The sequence below is a fragment of the Pinus tabuliformis genome, chromosome 3_2 (assembly GCF_031772625.1).
Source record: "Pinus tabuliformis cultivar Carrire ecotype Pingquan chromosome 3_2, CPIR1, whole genome shotgun sequence".
Taxonomy (NCBI): domain Eukaryota; kingdom Viridiplantae; phylum Streptophyta; class Pinopsida; order Pinales; family Pinaceae; genus Pinus; species Pinus tabuliformis.
The window spans coordinates 174,977,543-174,999,968 of NC_142302.1; the positions used below are offsets into that span (position 1 = coordinate 174,977,543).

General features: G+C 36.4%; 1 long non-coding RNA gene across 1 annotated transcript in view; it reads right to left on the reverse strand.

The window, feature by feature from the left end:
* The window catches only part of LOC149180355 (uncharacterized), a 254,080-nt gene that overhangs the window by 54,627 nt on the left and 177,027 nt on the right, over nucleotides 1-22,426 (reverse strand). The window lies entirely within an intron of this gene.

The window sequence follows — 22,426 nt, forward strand, 5'->3', positions numbered from 1 at the left end:
GTTACTTTTATACTTATTATTTTAAATGGAATACGAAACAAATTTTATATTGATTCTATGCACAAAACTATTGTTATAAAGATAAATAAAATTGTTTTGTAAATAAAATGTTAAAACCTATAAATTATAAATTGAAGCAATAAAACAATTTTTAATTTATTTTGTTGCTATGAATATTATTATAAAACTTATTTAAATTATATGATAATTAATATTTTTTAAAGATTTAAATATATATATATATATATATATATATATATATATATATATATATATATTGACTATTCAAACTTAAGAATTATTTTTTTAAAAAATTAAAAAAATACTTTATTATAAATTTTTTGTAATGTATAATTTAATTAATTTTAGAAAATATAAAGAGAAGTGTAATATAATTTTGTAGTTAATATCTTATGTTTCATTATAAAATAAAATAAAAATAAGAATTCTTTAATTTATAATTTCAATCCAATTTTATTAATATAAATTAACTTAAAATTGGTTTTTGATTTTTGTTAAATCTAAAAAATAATAAAATATCATAAATTTTAATATGTATTGAATTTTGATTAATGTATAATTTTAATTAAATTTATTAATATAAATTAATTTCTATTTTACTTTTTATCTCAAATATAATTGCAAAAAATATTATCAAAAGAAGATGTAAATTAGTTTTGCTTAAAAAAAATAAGAGTGATTGTTGCATGTATTTAAAAAATAAAGTAGAATTGAAGAGATTTAAATATGAGTAGCTATTGATAATGTTATAAGTATAATTTGGATTTTTTTTTTTAAGGCTAGACATCACTATCTTTTTTCAATATTAGAAAATCTCAAATATAATAATAAAAATATGTATTTTACATATTTTGACAAAACTTTCTTTTGTTGTTGTAAGTTTGGCATGACTACATCTTTAACATGTCTAATATATCAATTTTTTTTCAATATTTTTTTGAAAATCAATATTAAAAAATCTCAATTATAATAATAAAAATATGCATTTCACATATTTTGACAATACTTTTTTGTTGTAAGCTTGGCATGACTACGTATTTAACATGTCCAATATATCATCCCGACCGGGGTGAGGAATTGAACTGGTGACTTCACATCAAAGCGTGCCTTAACAGAGCACCCAATCATCATCTATCCAATGCCCCATGGATTTTTTTTGAAAATAAAGAACTTTAATTGTGAAAATAACAATCTAAAACTTTATAAGTTGTAATATTATAAATGAAGTTTTAAATTTTTATTAAACAATTTTAATTGCAATTAATATTTTAAATTTGTAGCTTTTGGGGTAGCTTGATGAATAAGTCTGTGAAAATGGAAGTGTTATGATTAAACTGATTGAGTTCAAATTTTTCTGACTAACCCATTTTTGCTAAAAGGGCTTACATAGGCACCTATAGATTATAGTGATAATTGTTAAAATAGACTCTGTGTCATGCTAATATGAAACCAACCAAATTGTCTATTCTACTAATCACTAAAAACAAAAAGAACAAAATTGTAAATTTTAAAATTCATATATACTTATGTACAATTTATTTAATGAAAATATCAATCCAGTCTAAGAGTAATGAAAAAAAATCATAATTTAAATCATGAAATTTTAACATTACAAATAAAATCTTAAGTTTTTCAATTTAACAAAATTTTATGAAATCTATTAATTTTTTATTTTTTATTTTTATTTTTTTAAATAAAATAATAAGAAGGTTAACTTTCTCTTGTCATTTACTTACTCCTATAAATCCGACATCCAAACAAGATTAATTAGTAAAATCCAACATCCCAAAAAATATTAATTAAATAATTACAGTAATGAACAATTATTAAATTCAAAAAATATGCTAAAAAGGTTCAGGGGGCAGCTTAATCAGTGATCGTAGTGATATGAAATCGTGTAAACTAGGAGATTCAAGGTTCAATCCCCTTATTAAAGGGGTGACAGGAGGGGGAGGGATATTACTAAATCACGAAGGAATCATTATGGACAAATATTCGTGGGGCCTTGGGCAGAAATCTAACAATCAGGGAGAGATGTATGGATTTTTCCCGGGAGTAACCTTGGCTCATGACCGTGACATCAGAGACATTACCATCCTCGGTGACTCGTTCCTTGTAATTCGACATTTGAGAACTAGTACCCCCCAAAAGATACTACCATAAGTCTCTTGTATCATCATATTAAAAGCATATTACTCTCCTTCTCTAATATTGACCTCTATCACATCTGTTGGGTCCCTATAATACTAGTGATTACCCCATTACTATTGTAGTTGTATCCCTTATTAATATTGTTGTGCCCTATTGTCCCCATATTGTTATCACTGTGCCCCATAGAATCACTCTATTGTTATTTTTGTGGTTTTAAATTATTATTGTTAGGTCGGCTGGGTTATATTGTACTTCTTAGACTCCTATATATAGAATTGAGTTTTTGTCATTTGAATCATTCAAGAATTGTTCATTTATGTAATGTAAAGGAGGTTGCCCCCTCGAAGAGGCTAAATTTTAAGGCATTGATCTATCTTTTCTATCTTTTTGTGAGTTGGTTTCATAACATTTGGTATCAGAGCTTTGGATTCTAGGGTTTCGCTGCTCCAAATAGCTCATCGTGGAATTTTCACTATAACTTTTTTTCTACGAGGTTTCAAAAGCTAAAAAAAAACCCATTTGAGAAGACATCGCGCTGAACATCGGGACCGAATTTTAGAGATTTTTGCGCTATATTTGCAAAGATATGATCTGAGGAAGTTGGTATTTTTTGCAGACTCTTGAATTACATTCCAAACAGGTGACCTGGGGAAAACCATCATAAATTTTTCTCTAAGCGTCGGATTGAAATTTCGTAAGAAGATATAGAAAGAGGACGAACTGTAGTTTCTTGTATATATTTTTCAGAGCCAAAGGTTGAAACAGTGACTCGTGGCACATCATACAAGTTCACTCTATTGAACTAGTATATAATCAAGTCACTGTGGGAGATTTCGCATAACTCTTCCTTGGAGAATCCAATTTGGATTAGACTGGTGGCATTGGAAAGAGGACACAGAGGGCTACTACAGGTCGCAATTTCAGAACTGGATGATCATAAAGTACAGAGATACATCAAAGACAATATCGAGCTCCTACAAAGTGAAAAAACGTGTGTAGATTTTTTTAAATTTTTGCTTAAGTTTGTTTTGAAAATTTATTTTGAAGGAATTCAAAGGGCATAGTAGAGAATTATTATCGGTCACTGATGCCCCGAGGAAAGAAAACGCAAACACCTAGCAAACAACCTGAAAGCTCTAGCATGACTCATGAAGAAGAGGAATAAATGCTACATGATATATCAAAATTACAAGACCAAGTGCAACAAATATCACTTTCACAAAAGTTAACGGAAGCTAAGATAAATGGCGTGGAATCTAAGATAAAGGGCGTGGAAGCTAAGATGGATGATTTGAAGATAGATTTGAAGACAGATTTGAAGAGAGACATGGCAGATTTGAAGACAGATTTGATAAATTTTCTACAAGAAATACTTACTAATGGTGAAAAGGTAGTAAAGGAAACTCATGATGTGAATAAAAGAAATGTTAATCATGATTTCATAGACTCTAATGTGGGATCGAAGACCCACCATATTCCAAAAATCGATATGAGGAAGTTTGATGGCAAGGATCTTGCAACATGGATATTACAGATGGAGCAATTTTTCGATCTCAATAATGTGGAAAACACACAAAAGGTACGTATTGCAACTTTATATTTGGAACCAAATCAGTTTGTATGGTATCAATGGCTTTGCTCTCGTAAACAAATTATCACTTGGGCAATTTTTACGAAAGAATTGACAGCACATTATGAGGATACAAAAAGCAACATTTTTTGTAGCCAATTGATAAGTCTCAAACAAAAGGGTTCAATAATGGAGTACATTGAGGAGTTCCAAAAATTGAACATAAGGGTAAAAAATATTACAGAGGAGCATAGGATTGATGTGTTCATAGGGACTTTAAAGGATAATATCCAACATGATGTTCGCCTTTGGGAACTTGATTCATTAGAGAAGGCATTCAGGTTAGCAAGAAAAATGGAAAGAAAAATTATGGCAACCAGGAAGCATACCACTCACAACTATAAAAATGGAAGTGTTGTTGCCCTTAGTATTCCACAACCTATAAGGTTGACACCACAACAATTGGAAGAAAAAAGAGCAAAAGGGCTTTGTTACAGTTGTGATAACAAATACACTAAAAGTCATAAGTGTGCTGAGAAGAAATTATTCTACATAGATTGTGAAGAGGAAGAAGAAAAGGAGCAAGAAAGGTCAAAAGAAGAGGATATACTCTAGGAACAAAGCCTAGATAAAGAAGAAATGAATCTGACCATATCTTGTAATGCATTGGCAGGAATTACCACTCCTCAAACCATCAAGATAGAAGGATAAATCAAGAAGAAAAAGGTAATAGTGTTGATTGATTCAGGAAGTACCCACAATTTTATTCATTGTAAGGTAGCAAAAGAATTGAATTGCTTCTTATATCCTGCACCAGAGTGTCAAGTGATGGTTGCAAATGGAGGAACAATAAATTGCTCTGGAAAGTGCCATAATATCAAGCTATCCATGAGAGAATATGTATTGACTAGCCCAATGCTTTCCATTCCAATGGGAGGTGCTGATGTTGTACTAGGAGTCCAATGGCTACAATCCTTGGGTACAATAGCTTTTAATTTTCAAGAACTTTTCATGAAATTTTCTGTGGAAGGAAAGGGAGTGGAATTAAGGGGTATTGCAGGGAAACTGAGAAAGATAATCAGCTCTAATGGTATGACAAAGCTTCTAAAAAAGGAACAAAAAGGTGTAATTGCACAATTATGTTCGCTAGATGTTTCCACATTGGAATCATCTATTTCTCCAGATCTCCAAAAAGTCTTGGACAATCATTCCAAGGTATTTGAGACTCCCAAAGGTCTCCCACCTATTCGTGATCATGATCATGCTATTCATCTGATTCCAGGAAGTGTTCCTCCAAACATCAGGCCGTACAGATATCCCTATGCCCAAAAGAGTGAAATTGAACATATGGTTGCAGAAATGCTAGAGGTTGGTATAATTCAACCGAGTCAAAGTTCTTTCTCTGCTCCAGTAGTATTGGTGCACAAGAAGGATGGATCATGGCGCATGTGTTCGGATTATAGGGAGCTCAACAAGCTCACTATTAAAGATAAGTTTCCCATTCCTGTCATTGATGAATTACATGGATCAATTTACTTCACCAAGTTGGATCTTCATTCAGGATATCATCAAATCAGAATGAAGACTGAAGACATTCCGAAAACAACATTTAGAACTCATGAGGGTCATTATGAATTTTTGGTCATGCCTTTTGGCCTTACCAATGCACCTTCAACATTTCAAGGTTTGATGAATTCCATTTTCAAACCATTCTTTAGAAAATTTGTGTTAGTATTTTTTGATGATATACTAATCTACAACAAGTCTTGGAAGGATCATGTTGAACATGTTGACAGGGTGCTACAACTATTGGAGGAGAAACAATTATATGCAAAAAGATCCAAATGTTTCTTTGGAGTACAAAAGGTGGAATATCTGGGTCATATTGTATCTCATGAAGGAGTTAAGGTAGACCCTAGCAAAATTAAAGCCATTAAGGAATGGAAAATCCCCACATCCATAAAGCATCTGCGAGGATTTCTCGGGTTGACAGGGTATTATCGCAAGTTTGTTAAGAATTATGGGAGAATAGCAGCACCTCTAACAACATTATTGAAGAAAGATGCATTTTCATGGACTCCAGAAGCAACAAAGGCCTTCAAACATCTTAAAGAGGCAATGTTCCAAGCACCAGTCTTAGCTACATCGGACTTCAAAAAACCTTTATTGTGGAATGTGATGCTTCAGGAAATGGAATTGGTGTTGTTTTAATGCAAGATGAAAGACCTATTGCTTTTGAAAGTCGTCCAATCAAGGGAAAGTTTTTACACAAAGCTATTTATGAGAAGGAAATGTTGGCAATACTCCATGCACTTAAGAAATGGCGACCCTACCTAATGGGAAGACACTTCAAGGTAAAAACAGATCATGATAGCCTTAAATACTTTTTAGAACAAAGATTATCCTCTGAAGAGCAACAAAAGTGGGTCACAAAGATGTTGGGTTATGACTTTAAAATCATCTACAAAAAAGGGAAGCAAAATGTGGTGGCAGATGCACTCTCAAGAAAGGATGAGGATGTGGAAGCATTGTTGTGCGCCATTTCTATTATCCAACCAGATTGGATAAACGAAGCAAGGGAGGAATGGAAGAATGACGAAGAAGTGTGGGCACTTATTCGAAAGTTACAACAAGATTCCAGTATGTCTGATACATTTAGCTGGAAAAATGATTCGTTATTGTACAAAGATCGCTTATATCTCTGTAAGAATTCCTAACTAAAACAAAAGATTCTTATGGAATTGCACACTTCTCCCTTAGGAGGGCTCTCAGGATTTTTAAAAACTTACCACAGGGTTAAGAAGGAATTTTTTTGGGATGGCCTTAAATCAGATATTCAAAAGTTTGTGGTGGAATGTTTGGTTTGCCAACAAAATAAAGTTGAAAAAATTAAGACACCGGGTCTATTACAACCTTTATCCATTCCAAGCCAACATTGGGAGGAGGTTTCAATGGATTTTATCACAGGTTTACCCAAGTCTGAGGGAAAGAGTGTCATCATGGTGGTAGTTGACAGACTTACCAAGTATGCACACTTTTGTGCATTATCACATCCATTTAAAGCCAGTACAGTTTCTACTACATTTATGGAAACAATTCAAAAGCTACATGGAAACCCAAAGATTATTGTAAGTGACAGAGATCCCATTTTCACTGGAAATTTTTGGACAAAATTATTTTCTTGCCTTGGTACTCAGTTAGCTCATAGCTCATCTTATCATCCTCAATTTGATGGGCAAATTGAAATAGTAAACAAATGTTTGGAAGGATATCTTCGTTGCTTTGTATCTAATAAACAGACACAATGGGTCAAATGGTTGCCTCTGGTTGAATGGTGGTATAACACTTCCTTCCATACAACAACAAAAATGACCCCATTTATGGCACTTTATGGATATCAGCCACCATCCATCACATCATATTTAAGAGAAAATTCTAAGGTTCAAGTAGTGGAACATCACATCGAATATCAACAACAAGTCCTCCAACTCTTAAAGGATAACCTCATGTTGGCACATAATAGAATGAAACAATAGGCGGATCATCATCACAGCGAAAGAAGTTTTGATGTAGGTGATTGGGTATTCCTATGGCTACAACCATATAAGCAAATGTCCCTCAAGCAAGCTAAGAAGGATAATAAATTATCACCAAAGTATTATGGTCCGTACAAGGTGTTGCAAAAGATTGGTACTATGGCATACAAATTGGAGCTTCCTGCAACTTCTCGATTGTACCCAATTTTCCATGGTTCATGTTTAAAGAAGGTTATAGGCGACAAGCTCCCAGTTCAAACAATATTGCCAGAACTTGACGAGGAAGGAAAAATTATATTGGAACCAGAAGCAGTCACAGAAACAAGAACTCGACAACGACGAAATCGATCAATTTCGGAGTATCTTATCAAGTGGAAGAACTTATCCGCTGAAGATTCCACATGGGAGGATGAGAATTTTATACAGAAGCATCCAGAACTACTCAAGCGTTGAGGACAACACTTTTTTGAAGGAGAGGGGCATGTTGGGTCCCTATAATACTAGTGATTACCCCATTGCTATTGTAGTTGTATCCCTTATTAATATTGTTGTGCCCTATTGTCCCCATATTGTTATCACTGTGCCCCATAGAATCCGTCTATTGTTATTTTTGTGGCTTTATATTATTATTGTTAGGTCGGCTGGGTTATATTTTACTCCTTAGACTCCTATATATAGAAAGGAATTTTTGTTATTTGAATCATCCAAGAATTGTTCATTTATGTAATGTAAAGGAGGTTGCCCCCTCGAAGAGGTTGAATTCTAAGGCGTTGATCTATCTTTTTGTGAGTTGGTTTCATAACAACATCTTTAGAAATCTAAACTCTGAGGCAGATCAAAAAGCTAATAAGGCTTTCCTCTTAGTTGAAGGGCAATCATATATCAATGGAATTAGAAGATATGTGTTGATGCCATAAACCATAATGCTTCCCTACTATGTGCTCCCCGCTCCTTTATTCCGCTTCTTATGCCTTTGTGCCCTCTCCCCAACTTGAATTTCCCCTTCCTTATAAATGACGATATTGTATGGTAGGTTGATTGCCCTGAGGTCCTCATTAGCCCCCTCATGATTGACGAGAGCATCTTTGTAACAACCATGGTGAAAATTCCATGTAATAAAAGTTAAAAAAAATAACTACGGATGAATGGGACACTTATTCCAAGTTGAATGTTGGGAAAGGCATGCTAGGGGGTGTTCATTTGGTTGTTTATGGCTAAGGAAATTGATAAAGGCAATGGCTAAGGCATTAAAAGGCAAAAAGACATTTTTGTCACATTTCTTTATGAAAACAATGGAAATTAGGAGAAAAAGGAGGTGAAAGGTCACATGTTGCATGTGAGGAGGAAAATGAAGGAGAATAATGGAAAATGAAGAAAATAGAGGCCTTCTCCATAAAAAAGCTTCTGAGAATCAGTTGGTAACCTTTTGTTAGTTTAATTTTGGGGTTCTCTCTCATTATTCTCTCTCTCTCTCTCTCTCATAATCTTGGATACTTAAGAGTTTTCTTGGAGCACTTTTGGAGTGTGTGGCATACTTGGATTCTTGGAGAAAGATGTTAGAATATTCCGACACATAGGAAATAGTTAAGTATAACTTGGTTTAGTGTAGAGTTAGGTAAAGTGTGTTTCTTTATTATGTACTTTTGTAACTTACAATCCGACGGTCACGATATGTTCTAGACATGAAGTGATCTAACGATTCATTCTCTCCTCGGTATAACCGACACTTGATCCGTGGCTTAACACCCGATTGGTCCATGATCTCTATTTAAAGAGCATGGAGGGTCATTTGTAAGGTGATCGTTCATGAGAGAAGCTTATGTAAATTTGCATTCTTTTATTAATAAATTGTCTGAAGTGGCTGCGTTGGTTCGGGCCGTGGACTGTTTCTCTCTTTGAGGCTTTTAACCACGTCAAGAATACTGGTGTATTGATCTGTGATCTGTTTGTGAGCGGTGTATTTTGGTGTTCTATCTGAGGAATTTACCCTGTAAATTCCTACAAAAGAAGGAAAAGGAAGAGCAAGAAAGCGCAAGAAGGCATCGACATCAGCAACTACATCAGATTTGCTTGCAGGTACCGAGTTGCATGCATGCTTTCTTCACTAGTTTTGGCATGCATGGCATATGCATGTGGTTTCTTGGTTGTGATCTGTCATTGGTATTAGGGGACTTTTGAGGTCTAAAATGGGCTTCCGAAGGAAATTATAAAATAATAGGGGAAATAATAAAATAAGATTAGATTACATCATCAAATTTTAGAGGGAAAAAATAATTTTTTTTTGTCAACTCATATTTTCAACTTAACTACCTATGGGTTTACTTAAATTTCGAGCATAAACACCATGCAAAATTTGATTCTCCATCCAAGGAGTACCTATATTGCATACTTTCGATGGACCCTGTTACATGAAAAATGAGAAATACATAAAAAACGTGATTGCAATCATGTTTTTTCATGTATTTCTCATTTTTCGTGTTGCGGGGTCCATCGAAAGCATGCAACATGGGTATTCTTTGGATGAGGAATTAAATTTTTCATGCAACATGGGTATTCTTTGGATGAGGAATTAAATTTTGCATCCAACGAGTACTCCCGCTCAAAATTTGAGTAAAACTTTAGGGACATAAGTTGAAAATACGAGTTGAAAAAGTAGTGTTATTATTTTTTAATCTTTTTACTTTTTTAATCTAAAAATGGTGAATCATTTCCCATGGTTGACATCATCATCTTGAATACTATTGGTTCTTATAAAGTTTATTTTTGTTGTACATTTTTCTTAGGAGACCCATTTTAGACCTCAAAATTCCCCTAATTGGCATGGAGGATTGCCTGGATCAACAATGGATTGCCTAGCCTTGCCATTTCTTGCATAACCATGGTGATTGTGGGTTTATATTCATTGTTTGTTTTTGGTTGGTTCTTATGTTTCTTTAGCTTGGGTTGAGTTATTAGTCCTAGAAGCCCTGGTTGAACAAATGCTCTAAAAGCCCTGTAACAACTTGGGTTGAGTTACTAGTCTTGGAAGCTTTAGTTGGACAAACGCTTTGGAAGCCCTTGGTGGGTTGAGTTACTAGTATTGGAAGCCTTGGTTGGACAAACGATTTGGAAGCCCTGTATAAGCTGTGGGTTGAGTTACTAGTTCTGGAAGCCTTGGTTAGACAAACACTTTGGAAGCCCTGGAAGGCTTGAATGGAGACCAATTTGATGATGGTTTTGTAATGTCTGACCATGAGGTGGAATCACTGTTTGATGGGTTGAGGTGGACGACCTCTGGAAGACCTGGATGAGTTTTTTTGATGTGTTCTATGAGATCCCACATTCATGCTTGGAATATGGCACAAGGGTGAATGACTGAAGAGAGATTTGACTCAACCATTCTATGGTCAGGTGTAACATGGTAGTCCCATCTCTGGTTCAGGGTATTTATGTTCCTATTATGCTGGTTATATGTACATTTTGTGACAACAACTATGTATGGCTCTCAACATGTTTTTACTTGTACATGAACAGATAATGTGTCTATGACCTAATATATGATAATGCAGCAAATGGCACGAGGGAACAATGGTTCATAGTGATTCTCAGATAAGTATGAGATCCCTACACTTAATTATGTTGTTTACACCTGTAGGTTACATGTCAATGATATTTTTGATGAAATCCCTGTCATGGCTAGTAGGGGTCTGGTTAATGTCTTGTTGAGTTTATTGCTTTTGCTTCATTGTTTTCCTGTACCTGTCTTGATTTCAAGCTTTCATTCCATTCTGTTAGTGGCCTGGGCTCTAGGCCTAAAAAAGTGGCTTAAATCCCGGGGTCGTTGGCACAAAACTAGCAAGTTTGGTCCATAGTCGCTGGCATGCAGGCCTATGTGAGCGAATTTAGGTCTCTGGTCACTCCCTTGCTCATAGCATGAGAGCGACTATGGCCTAAGAGGTCCAGAACAATAGTAGGCCCTAGGGACAAGCTGTTCCAGTAGCTGACTTATCTTCTGTTGATGAGTTTGGATGACTGTATGTGATGTTTCATCGATTCCACTTCCTCAAGGTCATATAGGAGTTCGAATATGATCATAGTAGCCTCTCGTCTCATGTCTACTCCAATTGGCACGGTTACTTTGGGTAGGCCTGGGAGGAGGGTGTTTCAGAGTGGTATCAGAGCATGGTTCAACTCTCAGACTGGATGGGTTGAATGTGTTGGTCATGTATGCATGTCAATTACATGTATGTCTCTTACACTTATATACTTGTTACATTTTCTTGTTGATTGATTATGGTTGTATTATGGTTATCATGGAGGATTTGATATTGATTTCAAGAAGAGTAATTTTCATGAGTATGTGACTGACTGTATATGGATTATATGTCGCTTACATGTTGATTTTATGGCGCCTACTTAATCCTTGTATGTTAGGTTACATTCTTGAATATTTGGATTACATGTATTAGTCTTGTAGGTTGATTGCAACATTTGGTTGATTATGTTCGACTACATGCATTTATGCGTGTTTGTAGTTGGTTAGACATTGCTTATGCATATTTTCGGTTGCATGTGGAAATGTGTATAATGGAGTAATGGTTGTTGTCATGCATGAGGTCATAACATGTATTGTTGATATGGCCTTGCATTGATGACTAGACCTTAGTTAGAGTGATGTTTATGTGTTGATACATTTATTTGTGTATGTCTATATGTTGCTATGATTATGTTATACATGTATCATGCTGATTTGGTGATGTTGTAGACAAGGTATCCTCCTTGAGCTACACTAAGGTACGTTGATTTATTGTGATTTGGTTTATCTGACATATTATGCCTTGCAGGAAGAAATATCAAATGGCTAGCAAGATGATTGACTATAAAGACTTTCCCTACGAATCCGAAGAGCAGTGAACTCTTTCGATTTGGCAGTAATGCTGAGAAGTTTAAAGGAAGAGATAAAGAGTTGTAAGGCAGATAATGACAAAATCATACAGACACAGGAAAAGCTAGCAGAGGTAGATGTTGGAAATAATACTGAGAGGGGGCGGGGTGAATCAGTATTAGAAAGTCAATAATATTTCATTTCCATACTCAGATTCATATACGTTACTTTAGTTAATGGAACTTGCATGTATACACAACTTTTCTTTAGGCAAATAGTATATATCCTGCAAACTTATGATTCAATTAATTTTTCATATGTTGACCTTTAATCAGTGCATCAGAACCATATAAACAGTAACCAGGTGCAGTAAAACAAAACAGACAATCACACACACATGAACACAAGATATAAGGTGGAAACCCAATGTGGGTGAAAACCACCTGCTGCAATCATCTATATCTTCCTTTTAATAAGAAACTTCTTTTTACAATTTTTGTACTAGTGTAGTCTTATACCAGTATGTGGGCTTCTACCTGCAGAAGGCTACAACTTTCTCTCGTTCTCCAGCTTCTCCTGGAAGGAAGCTACAACCCCCTAGCCCTTGTACTAGTTGATATGATTACTAGTACGTAGGTGCCGGCCTACAGAAGGCTACAACCTTCTCTTTTTTTCCAGTGACCATGTTTCATAAATTTTTAGACTGGATCCATCAATAACATCATTCAAACATCAAATACATCTACATCAATCAATCTCCTTTGCACCAACCACAACTGAATCAATCAATCAATTTTCAGAATGCTATAACCAGAAACAGTAACCATAACTCAGAACACTGTAACAACAACTAGAAGTAGTTAAGGCATATTTTATGAGGTGTACGCTACTTTAATGTGTCGAACCTGCGTGCATACACACTTTTCTTAAGGCGAACCTACGTACAGATCTGCAAATCAAATTTAAGATGTATATGCTATTTTGTAATGCAGAACCAACATGTATACGCGCCTTTTCTAAGGTGAACCTGTGTACAGATCTATAAATGATGATTTAATCTTTACAACAATTTCAGACTTCAGTTATACCCAAATCATCATATTTATAGTCTACAACATGTGCTAGTTATTCAGATAAAAGATCAAAACACACAAAGATACTTCACTTCAAGCCTTAAGATCTTGACCCATCATGCGCTAAGGTTCATCCTTGATTTAGATCCAGCTGTGCACCATAACCCAATAACTTGTATTCTAGATCTTGCTTTTCATTAGATATTCAATTCATGAGTGATTTTGCCTAATGATCTTCTCCTCCTTTTATAGTCTTAGGCCTTACTCAATCCCATGGACCAAAACCACTTAGAACCAATACCTTGGACCAAATACCTGGGGTCAACACTTCGGACAGGATACCTTGGACCAATACCATGGATCAAAATACCATGGACCAAATAACATGGACCAAAACTAAGTTTTCCAACATGTATGCACCTTTCCTTCCGTGAAAGTGTGTGTGTACGCTATACGTGCCTTTTGGTCGTAGAACCCGCATGTACACACAGCTTGGTCAATGGAGAACCTGCATTCTGTGAGTCTGAACTGTGATCTATCATTTGAGTGAGTTGCCATCAAGGACAACACCTGTGTCATAGTGCCAAATTTGTGTCATAATGTCAACAGTCTCCCCCTTTGGACTTGATGGCAACCCCAAGTCACTCTCCGCCTTTGTCATCAAGGGCAAAGGGTTATGCTCACCCTGAGTACATGCTGAATTCTCTGATATGATGAAGTGTGCTGATTGAGTTCCATGCTCGAGTCAATGCTCCCCCTGAATATAAGCAAAGTCTGAAAAAAGATGACTCTATACATACATCATAAATGACCTTCCTATCACCAATGACTCATACATACATCCATCTCCCAACCAAGTGGGGATATACCAAGTTTGACTCATCCACCCAACCAAGTGGGTATATACCAAATGTTTATACATGTCAAAACAAGAGCATTACATCATCCATCCCATGCATATTGGGGAAACAAAATAGGTCATTTCATGACCTTGACATTAAAAGATATACATGACATAGAGATTAAATATTTGAAACAAGACTATGATAGTTATCAACAACTATCATCAACAACATCTGTCAATCACCATCTAGACCAACAACCTTGATCTCCCCCTGAACCTGTTCCACCTGAATAAAAAACAATTGTGAATTTGTACCAAGATCTTCTAAGATAATGTCAACAATGCATTATTAGAAGTATATGCTCCCCCTGAACCTGTGTCAGATGATCACTGTCAGACCCATATCAGACTCCTTTCATCCTGAGTCTGGCCCACTATTTTTCTTCAAACCAACATATACGCGACTGTATCCACAACAACTTGCGTATGTACGCGGATACGCTTCATGAAACTCGCGTATAACCACTTTTCTCTGAAATAGATAAGTTTCAACAGCAAGATGATGCATCAACTACTCCCAGCTTCTGTCTGAGATATTCAAATGTCTCTCTGGGCAGTGGTTTGGTGAATATATCAACAACCTGTTCTTTGGAGGGAACATACTCCAATTTGACCTTTTGTTCAAGCACTTGTTCACGTAGAAAATGATATTTGATGGGTATGTGCTTGGTCTTGGAATGCATGACTGGATTTTTTGAAATAATGATTGCACTTGTATTATCACATAGAATGGAGATGGGTGGAGTACATGTGATCTGAATGTCTTGCAATGTTTGCATCATCCAAAGGAGTTGTGTGCAGCAAGATGCATCAACCACATATTCTGCTTCAGCTGTAGATAATGCAGTTGAACTTTGTTTCTTGCTGAACTAAGAAACTAATATGGAACAGTGCTTTTTCTATCATCAATGCTTCCTACCCAATCTGCATCTGTATATGCATGAAGTGTAAGATTTGTATCTCTCGGATACCATAAACCAAAATTCTGTGTTCCTTGAAGATATTTGAAAATCCTTTTGACTGCCTGAAAGTGTGATTCCTTTGGATTGGTTTGGAATCTTCCAACTATTCCTACTGCATGCATGATGTCTGGTCAGGTACCTGTTAGATAAAGCAGACTGCCAATCATGGATCTGTAGGTTGGTTGATGTACTGCTGCTGATTCATCATTTGAGCTGAGATTGCATCCTGTTACCATAGGGGTACATACTGGTTTAGAATCTTCCATGCCGTATTTTTTTTAAGATCTGCTTGAGATACTTGGTTTGTGACAGAAAAATACCATCTTTATTTTGTTGAACTTGTAGACTAAGAAAATATGTGAGCTCACCAAGCATGGACATTTAAAATTCTTGCTGCATTACCAAAGCAAAGTTTTGACTCATGGCTTCTTCATTGCTACCAAAAATGATATCATCAACATACACAACAAGTATTAACAATTTATTATTGTCAAACTTTGTATATAGATTGCTATCAGCCGATCCTTTTGTAAAACCTTGTTGATGGAGGTATTTGTCAAGACGGTAATACTAGGCCCTTGGAGCTTGTTTTAGACCATAGAGATCCTTTATGAGTCTGCATACAAGTTTTGGATCATTTCCAAGGATGAATTTGTCTGGTTGCTCAATATATACTTCTTCTTCTAAGTCCCCATTAAGAAAGGCAGATTTTACATCCATTTGGTATACTTTGAATTTCTGAAAACTATAAAGAGCAAGGAACATTCTTATGGCTTCAAGTCTAGCAACAGGTGCAAAAGTTTCTTCAAAATCTATACCTTCTTGTTGAGCATACCCTTTACAAACAAGTCTGGCCTTGTTTCTAATAACTTCACCATTTTCATTCAGCTTGTTTTTGAATATCCATTTGGTTCCTATGATATTCTTATCATGAGGTCTAGGAACTAATTCCCAAATATTATTCTTTTTAATTTGCTCAAGTTCTTCATTCATGGCCTTGACCCAAAATTCATCTTTGCATGCTTCATTTACATTTTGAGGTTCGATGGAGGAAAGCAATGCTATATAGCTTGAAGCTTCTGTAATGGTTCTTCTTGTCTGCACACCTGCCTCTTTCTGTCCCAAAATTTGAGTCTCTGGATGATTTTTCTGAACATACCTGGATGGAGTCTTTTCTTCTGCCATTATCTGTTCTTCTGGTGCTTCATTGGTTTCTTCTTCAGAATTAGTCTGATTTGATGTGGAAGGATAATCCTCATCTTCTCCACAATCTTTGGTTTTTACTTGCTTTGGATTTTTGCATGCTTCATCAACCACAACATCAATACTTTCAATAATTTTCCCAAGTCTTTTATTATAACACTTATATCCTTTACTTCGGGAAGAGTAACCAAGGAGAATGCCTTCATCTGCTTTGGGTTCAAACTTGCCAAGTTTTTCATCAGTCCTTTTGATGTAACATTTGCTTCCAAAAACTTTGAAATATTTTACGGTAGGAGTCTTACCATACCAAAGTTCATGTGGAGTTTAAGTGCTGTTTACCCGAACATTTGCTTTGTTGAGAATAGTGACGGCGGCGAATGCATCTTCACCCCAGAAGGTTGCAGGAGTTCCAGACTCATCTAGCATAGCACGAGCCATTTGTTGAACAGTTCTGTTCATCCTTTCTACCACTCCATTTTGCTGAGGAGTCCTTGTAGTGGAGAATTGCCTTTTTATTCCATGTTCTTCACAAAAGTCAAAGAATTCATCCGAGGTAAATTCCCCTCCTCGATCAGATCTGAGACATTTGATTTTTTGATCTGATTCATTTTCAACCAGGGCTTTGAAGGCTTTGAACTTTTCAAATGCTTCATCTTTATGCTTTAAAAGCCCTATCCAACACATTGTGGAAAAATCATCAATGAACAATATAAAATATTCCTCTCCACGAGGTGAATTTTTCCTTAATGGACCACATAAATAAGTATGAACAAGTTCAAGAAGCTTACTAGCTGATCCTTCCTTTTCAGGGAATTGTGACCTGGTTTGCTTAACAAATTGACATGACTTGCATATTGTATTTTCTGGAACGCTGATATTAGGAAGATCACGAACACCCTGGAATTTGCTTGCTTTTCTTATTTGAGAGAAGCTTAGATGCCCCAATCTTCTGTGCCATAGACAGTGTTCATCATTTTTTCTTAGATAACACTGTTGCTGTTCTCCCTTGAATATATATAAGTTGTTTGGAGTTCTTATACCTTTGATCACGGTGTCTCCTGTATCAAGCTCACGAACAACACATCCATTTGATCGAAATACTACATTTCCTTGATCACACATTTGACTGACACTCAACAAGTTATGCTTTAGACCATCAACATACATAACATTCCCAGCTTTAACTTTTTCTTTTAAAAGAACAGAACCTTTACCTTTTATGACAACAGGAGTGTCATTTCCAAATGAGACCTTCTTTTCCTTTTCTAAGGCATTATATGACTGAAGTTTTTCTTTATCACTTGTCATGTGTTTCGAGCATCCACTGTCGATGTACCACTGATTTTCTTGTCCTTCTGCATACAGGGCTATACCACGTCTTTTTGTTTGTGGTTCTTCTTTCTCCATATTTTGGGATTTAATGAAGTTTGCTCCTTCTGAGATGTTTGCCGAAATTTACTCCTGCATTCAGATTCTTCGTGACCAAAGTTGTTGCAGATAGGGCATTCTATTTCATTTTCAAGAAGAGAAAAGTTATTGTAGGTCCGTTTCATGATCCTCGTCACATTCCTTTGATTTCGTGCTTCTCTAGTCATGATGGTCTTGAAAGCAACACATTGAGCAGCTTTATGTCCAAAGTTATGACATGAAAAACATTGGCCATTAAAGACGTTCGTGCGATTATCGAATCTACTAACTTGGTGATTGTAGTTGCTATTGATATTCATTCTTGAAGCAGATTGAGTATGATTTACCTGAGATTTGTAGCTTCTATTCATCCTTGAAGTAAATTGAGCCTGATTTACCTGGTGATTTGCTTTATGCTTTTGCTGTGGATTGTGTTGGAAATAATACTGAGGGGGGGTGAATCAGTATTATTTCGAACAATATGAATTTCATTTTCCATATTAAGATTCTTAAACCGCGTATAACTAGAATACTTAAGATTCAGTTAATCCATTAAACGATGATCTTTAGTTAGTGCAACAGAACTTCATTAACCATATGAGCAGTAAATAGGAGCAATAAAATAGAACAGATCATCACACACAAGAAGCACACATGAACACCATGATGTAAGGTGGAAACCCAATGTGGGTGAAAACCACCTGCTGCAAGTCGTCTCTATCTTCTTTTAATAAGAACTTCCTTTTACAATATTTTGTACTGGTGCAGTCTTATACCAGTACACAGGGTTCTATCTGCGGAAGGCTTCAACCTTCTCTCGCTCTCCAGACTCTCCGGGAAGGGAGCTACAACCCCCTTAGCTCTTGTACTAGCCGATCCATTTACTAGTACGTAGGTGCAGGCCTATTGAAATGCTCCAACCTTTACTTGTTCTCTTAGCTCTTGTACTAGGTGATATACTAGTATGTAGGTGCCGACCTACAGAAGGCTATGACCTTCTCTTTCTTCCTCCAGGTACCACATTTCATACATTTTCATACTGGATACTCATGGAACACAACATCATAATTTGAAAGGCCACGGTTCCTCCAATTTTCATACTGGACCCATCAATACGTAATCAATCAATCTTCTAAATCACCCAATCACCAGATCATTACATATACAAGGATAATATGTGTGTTAGCAACCATATCTAGTCCATCAGATCACATAAAGGTAAGTCATTAAGAACTTGATCCATTCATCCATCAATACTGAAGCTAAACATAATCATTCAATCAATCACTTCTCAGAACGCTGTTATCAGAACTCAATACCAGTGAGCATACATCACTTCGAAACCCAGCACACTGCAAAAACATATTTCAATAAAAGGTACGCAACTTCACCAATAGAAAACTACGGGTATCCGCACTTGCTCTTATTTCTAATCTGCGGGTATCCGCACCTGCACTTTTTTCTGATCTGCGGGTATCCGCACCTACACACACTGCTGATCTACGGGTATCCGCACTTGCTGAGTCTTCTGATCTGTGGGTATCCGCACCTGAATAGTCTTCTGTCCTGTGGGTATCCGCACTTTCTCTGTCGCTCCTGCGTACACAAATTAACAGAGTTATCGATCTGATCTTGCGCTGACCTGCATACCCAAATTATCAGATCTGATCATGCGTCAAAGAGACCTCGACTCATCATCTTGTAATGCTTGGGATCCTCCTTGATTTAGGTTCAGCTATAACTCCTCAATCGTTTACCAGTATTTCAGATCTTGTTCTTCTTCAGATTATTCAGCTCATCAGTTCTACTCGGCCAAATGATCTCCTTTCCTTTTTATAGACTAGGCCTTACTCAAACCATGGTCCAAAACCATAGGAATCCAATACTAGGGACCCAAAACCTGGGTTCAATACTTTAGAAGCAAAACCACAGACCAAAACCATAGGATAAAAAACGTCGGACTAAATACCATGGATCACCCGTAAGTTTTCCCACGTGCGTGCGCTTTTCTCTACATGAAAGTCTGTGAACTTTAGGTCCGCACCTTTTGTTCGGAACACCTGCGAACATGTCCGCACCTTTTGAACGACGCACCTGCGGACCCAGCCTAAGGCCGCATCTTTGTGAACAGGAACCTGCGGGCCTTTCATTTTCTACATTCTTTGTAGTCTGATCATCAACTTTTTGCTACTGCCCTGCTGCACTATGATCTGTCATCTGTGTGAGTTGCCATCAAGGACAATACTTGTTCATAATGCCAACAATCTCCCCCTTTGGACTTGATGGCAAAGCTAACTTGTCTACTTATATCTGAACTGATTCCTTTTAGCTGTCCTGCATCTCATGTATTCTGTCACATCTGATCTCACTTCTGTAGATTCATATAAGTTATATATAAGTGAGTTGTTCTTCTACGAGTGGGTTGCCATCAAGTACAACACATGCATCATAATGCCAACAATCTCCCCCTTTGGACTTGATGGCAACAACACCAAATCACTCTCCCCCTTTGACATCAAGGGCAAAGGGAGGACCAAGATATTCTCTTTCTTTGATAAACATTCTGCTGTCCATACTCCCCCTGAGTACTTGCTGAAATCTCGGAATGAGCTCCCCCTTTGTATATGCCAAGGTGTACCAATCTGTCCATGCTCCCTCTGAGTACATGCTGAAATCTTTGCTCTGCTGAAGTGTGATGTTCATGCTCCCCTTGACTATAAGCAAGGCCTGTAAAAGGATGTTCTACAAGAAGAACATGATTCTTCACATCAACAATGACCTTCCTATCACCAAAGACTCATACATACATCCATCTCCCAACCAAGTGGGGACATACCAATATCAATACATGACTGAAATATTACAACATCCTTCCCATGCATAGTGGGGGCATAAATTACATCATATGATCAAAAGGGATTCATTAAATGACTACAATAGACAGAGACAAATTGTTACATCATGAGTCTTGATATGACCTTTACATTGAATGATATACATGATGTTTATAACAGAGACCAAACATCTAAATAAGACCATGATAGTCATTAGCAACTATCATACACAATGTATGATCTGCTCCATAAGCATCTGTCAATAGCACTAGACCAGCAACCAAATCACCATGGCCGTCTCATCAACATCAAGATCTGCATGATCCAAGTATCATCACTTTGGGAACATCTGCATCAATCATCATATGTAAGTATCAACCTATCATCATATAGGTAAGAACTCATCATCATCATGTCTCCAACAATGCAACTTTGAGTAATCATTCATATATCTAGCACTATGTATCTTGAGCTCAAGATCATTTGTCAAGACTTATCTATATCATCAACATTAACAATCCTCATCCACATGAGCGCCAAGAACTATAGGAATCCTGCATCATAACTGTATTATATGCTTTTTATGTATATGATGACAGCAGCATATGAGTGACTCATCATCAAGTAATGAAGATGTGTATCACTATGTAAGCACCATATATGTATTATCAGAGAATCAACCACAAATCTGATCTGAAAATAAACTATGTAACCCCAAGAATCATATGAGATGGACAACTCATAACCATATCATAGCAAGATATATCATCATCACCAAGGACTACTAACCATAATGCCAACAATACATTATTCAAAACATAAACTCCCCCTGAACTTGTGCCATCTGATTACTGTCAGATCTGAATAAGCATCAAGACTTCATCATCATCAAGTTGGGATCAAAAACACTTCTAAACTTCTTATGAGTATCAAGACATTTCCACACATTATTAGCAGAATGTAACCATCATCAAACAGAGAAAATAATGGACTGAATTAGACCCTTATTCTTGAGCCTGTCTCCACTGCTTTTCCTCAAACTATCATATACGCGACTGTGCAGTAACTAACTCGCGTATATACGCGACTTCCTTTTATGAAACTTGCGTATGAGATTTAGGACACTGAAGTTTTACACTTCCAGCTCCCTCTGAGTCTGTTATGTCTGTATGTTGTGCTGTGCCACATCTCTCTGACTGTACTTCCTTCTTCTTCCATATCTTCAAGTGTGATGATGTTTTCTCCTTTTGGTGTGATGCCCATACTTTGCTCCTGCATTCCTTTGCTATATGTCCAAGCTTGTTACATGCATAACATCTTACATGTTTCATATTCCTCCTGTAGCAATCAGCAGCTTTGTGACCAAACATATTGCAAGAAAAGCAATAACCATTAAAGTACCTGGAATGTGATGATCTTTCTGCATGATGGTCTTGAACCACTCTTCTTCTGCATCTGGCTGCAACATGTCCAAGATTATGACATACATAACATTCAACCTTATTCATTGGAGGAGTAAAAGATTTTCCTTGAAGAATTTCTTTCCTTGGCTGTTGATGGGGTTGACCTCTCATTTCCTTGTTGAGCATTTCAGATTTTGCATTAGAGTTCCTTGTCTTACTTTGTGAACTAGATTCTCCTTCAACAGATTCATGAAAACCAAGACCCGTTTTGATAGCAGGAGACCTTTGACTACTAAGAATATCATCCAAGATCTTAGTACTATCTTGAAATCGTAAGAGCTTATCCTTTTCTTCTAAGTTGTCTTTTAGAATATTTACCTCAGTCTGATGTTGCTCTTCCTTTTCACGATAGTGCTTCTTCATGTCTTCTTCAGCTTTCCTTCCTTCTTCCAACTGATGTCTTAGTTGAAGAACTTCGTTTTCTTGTTTTTCAAGAGA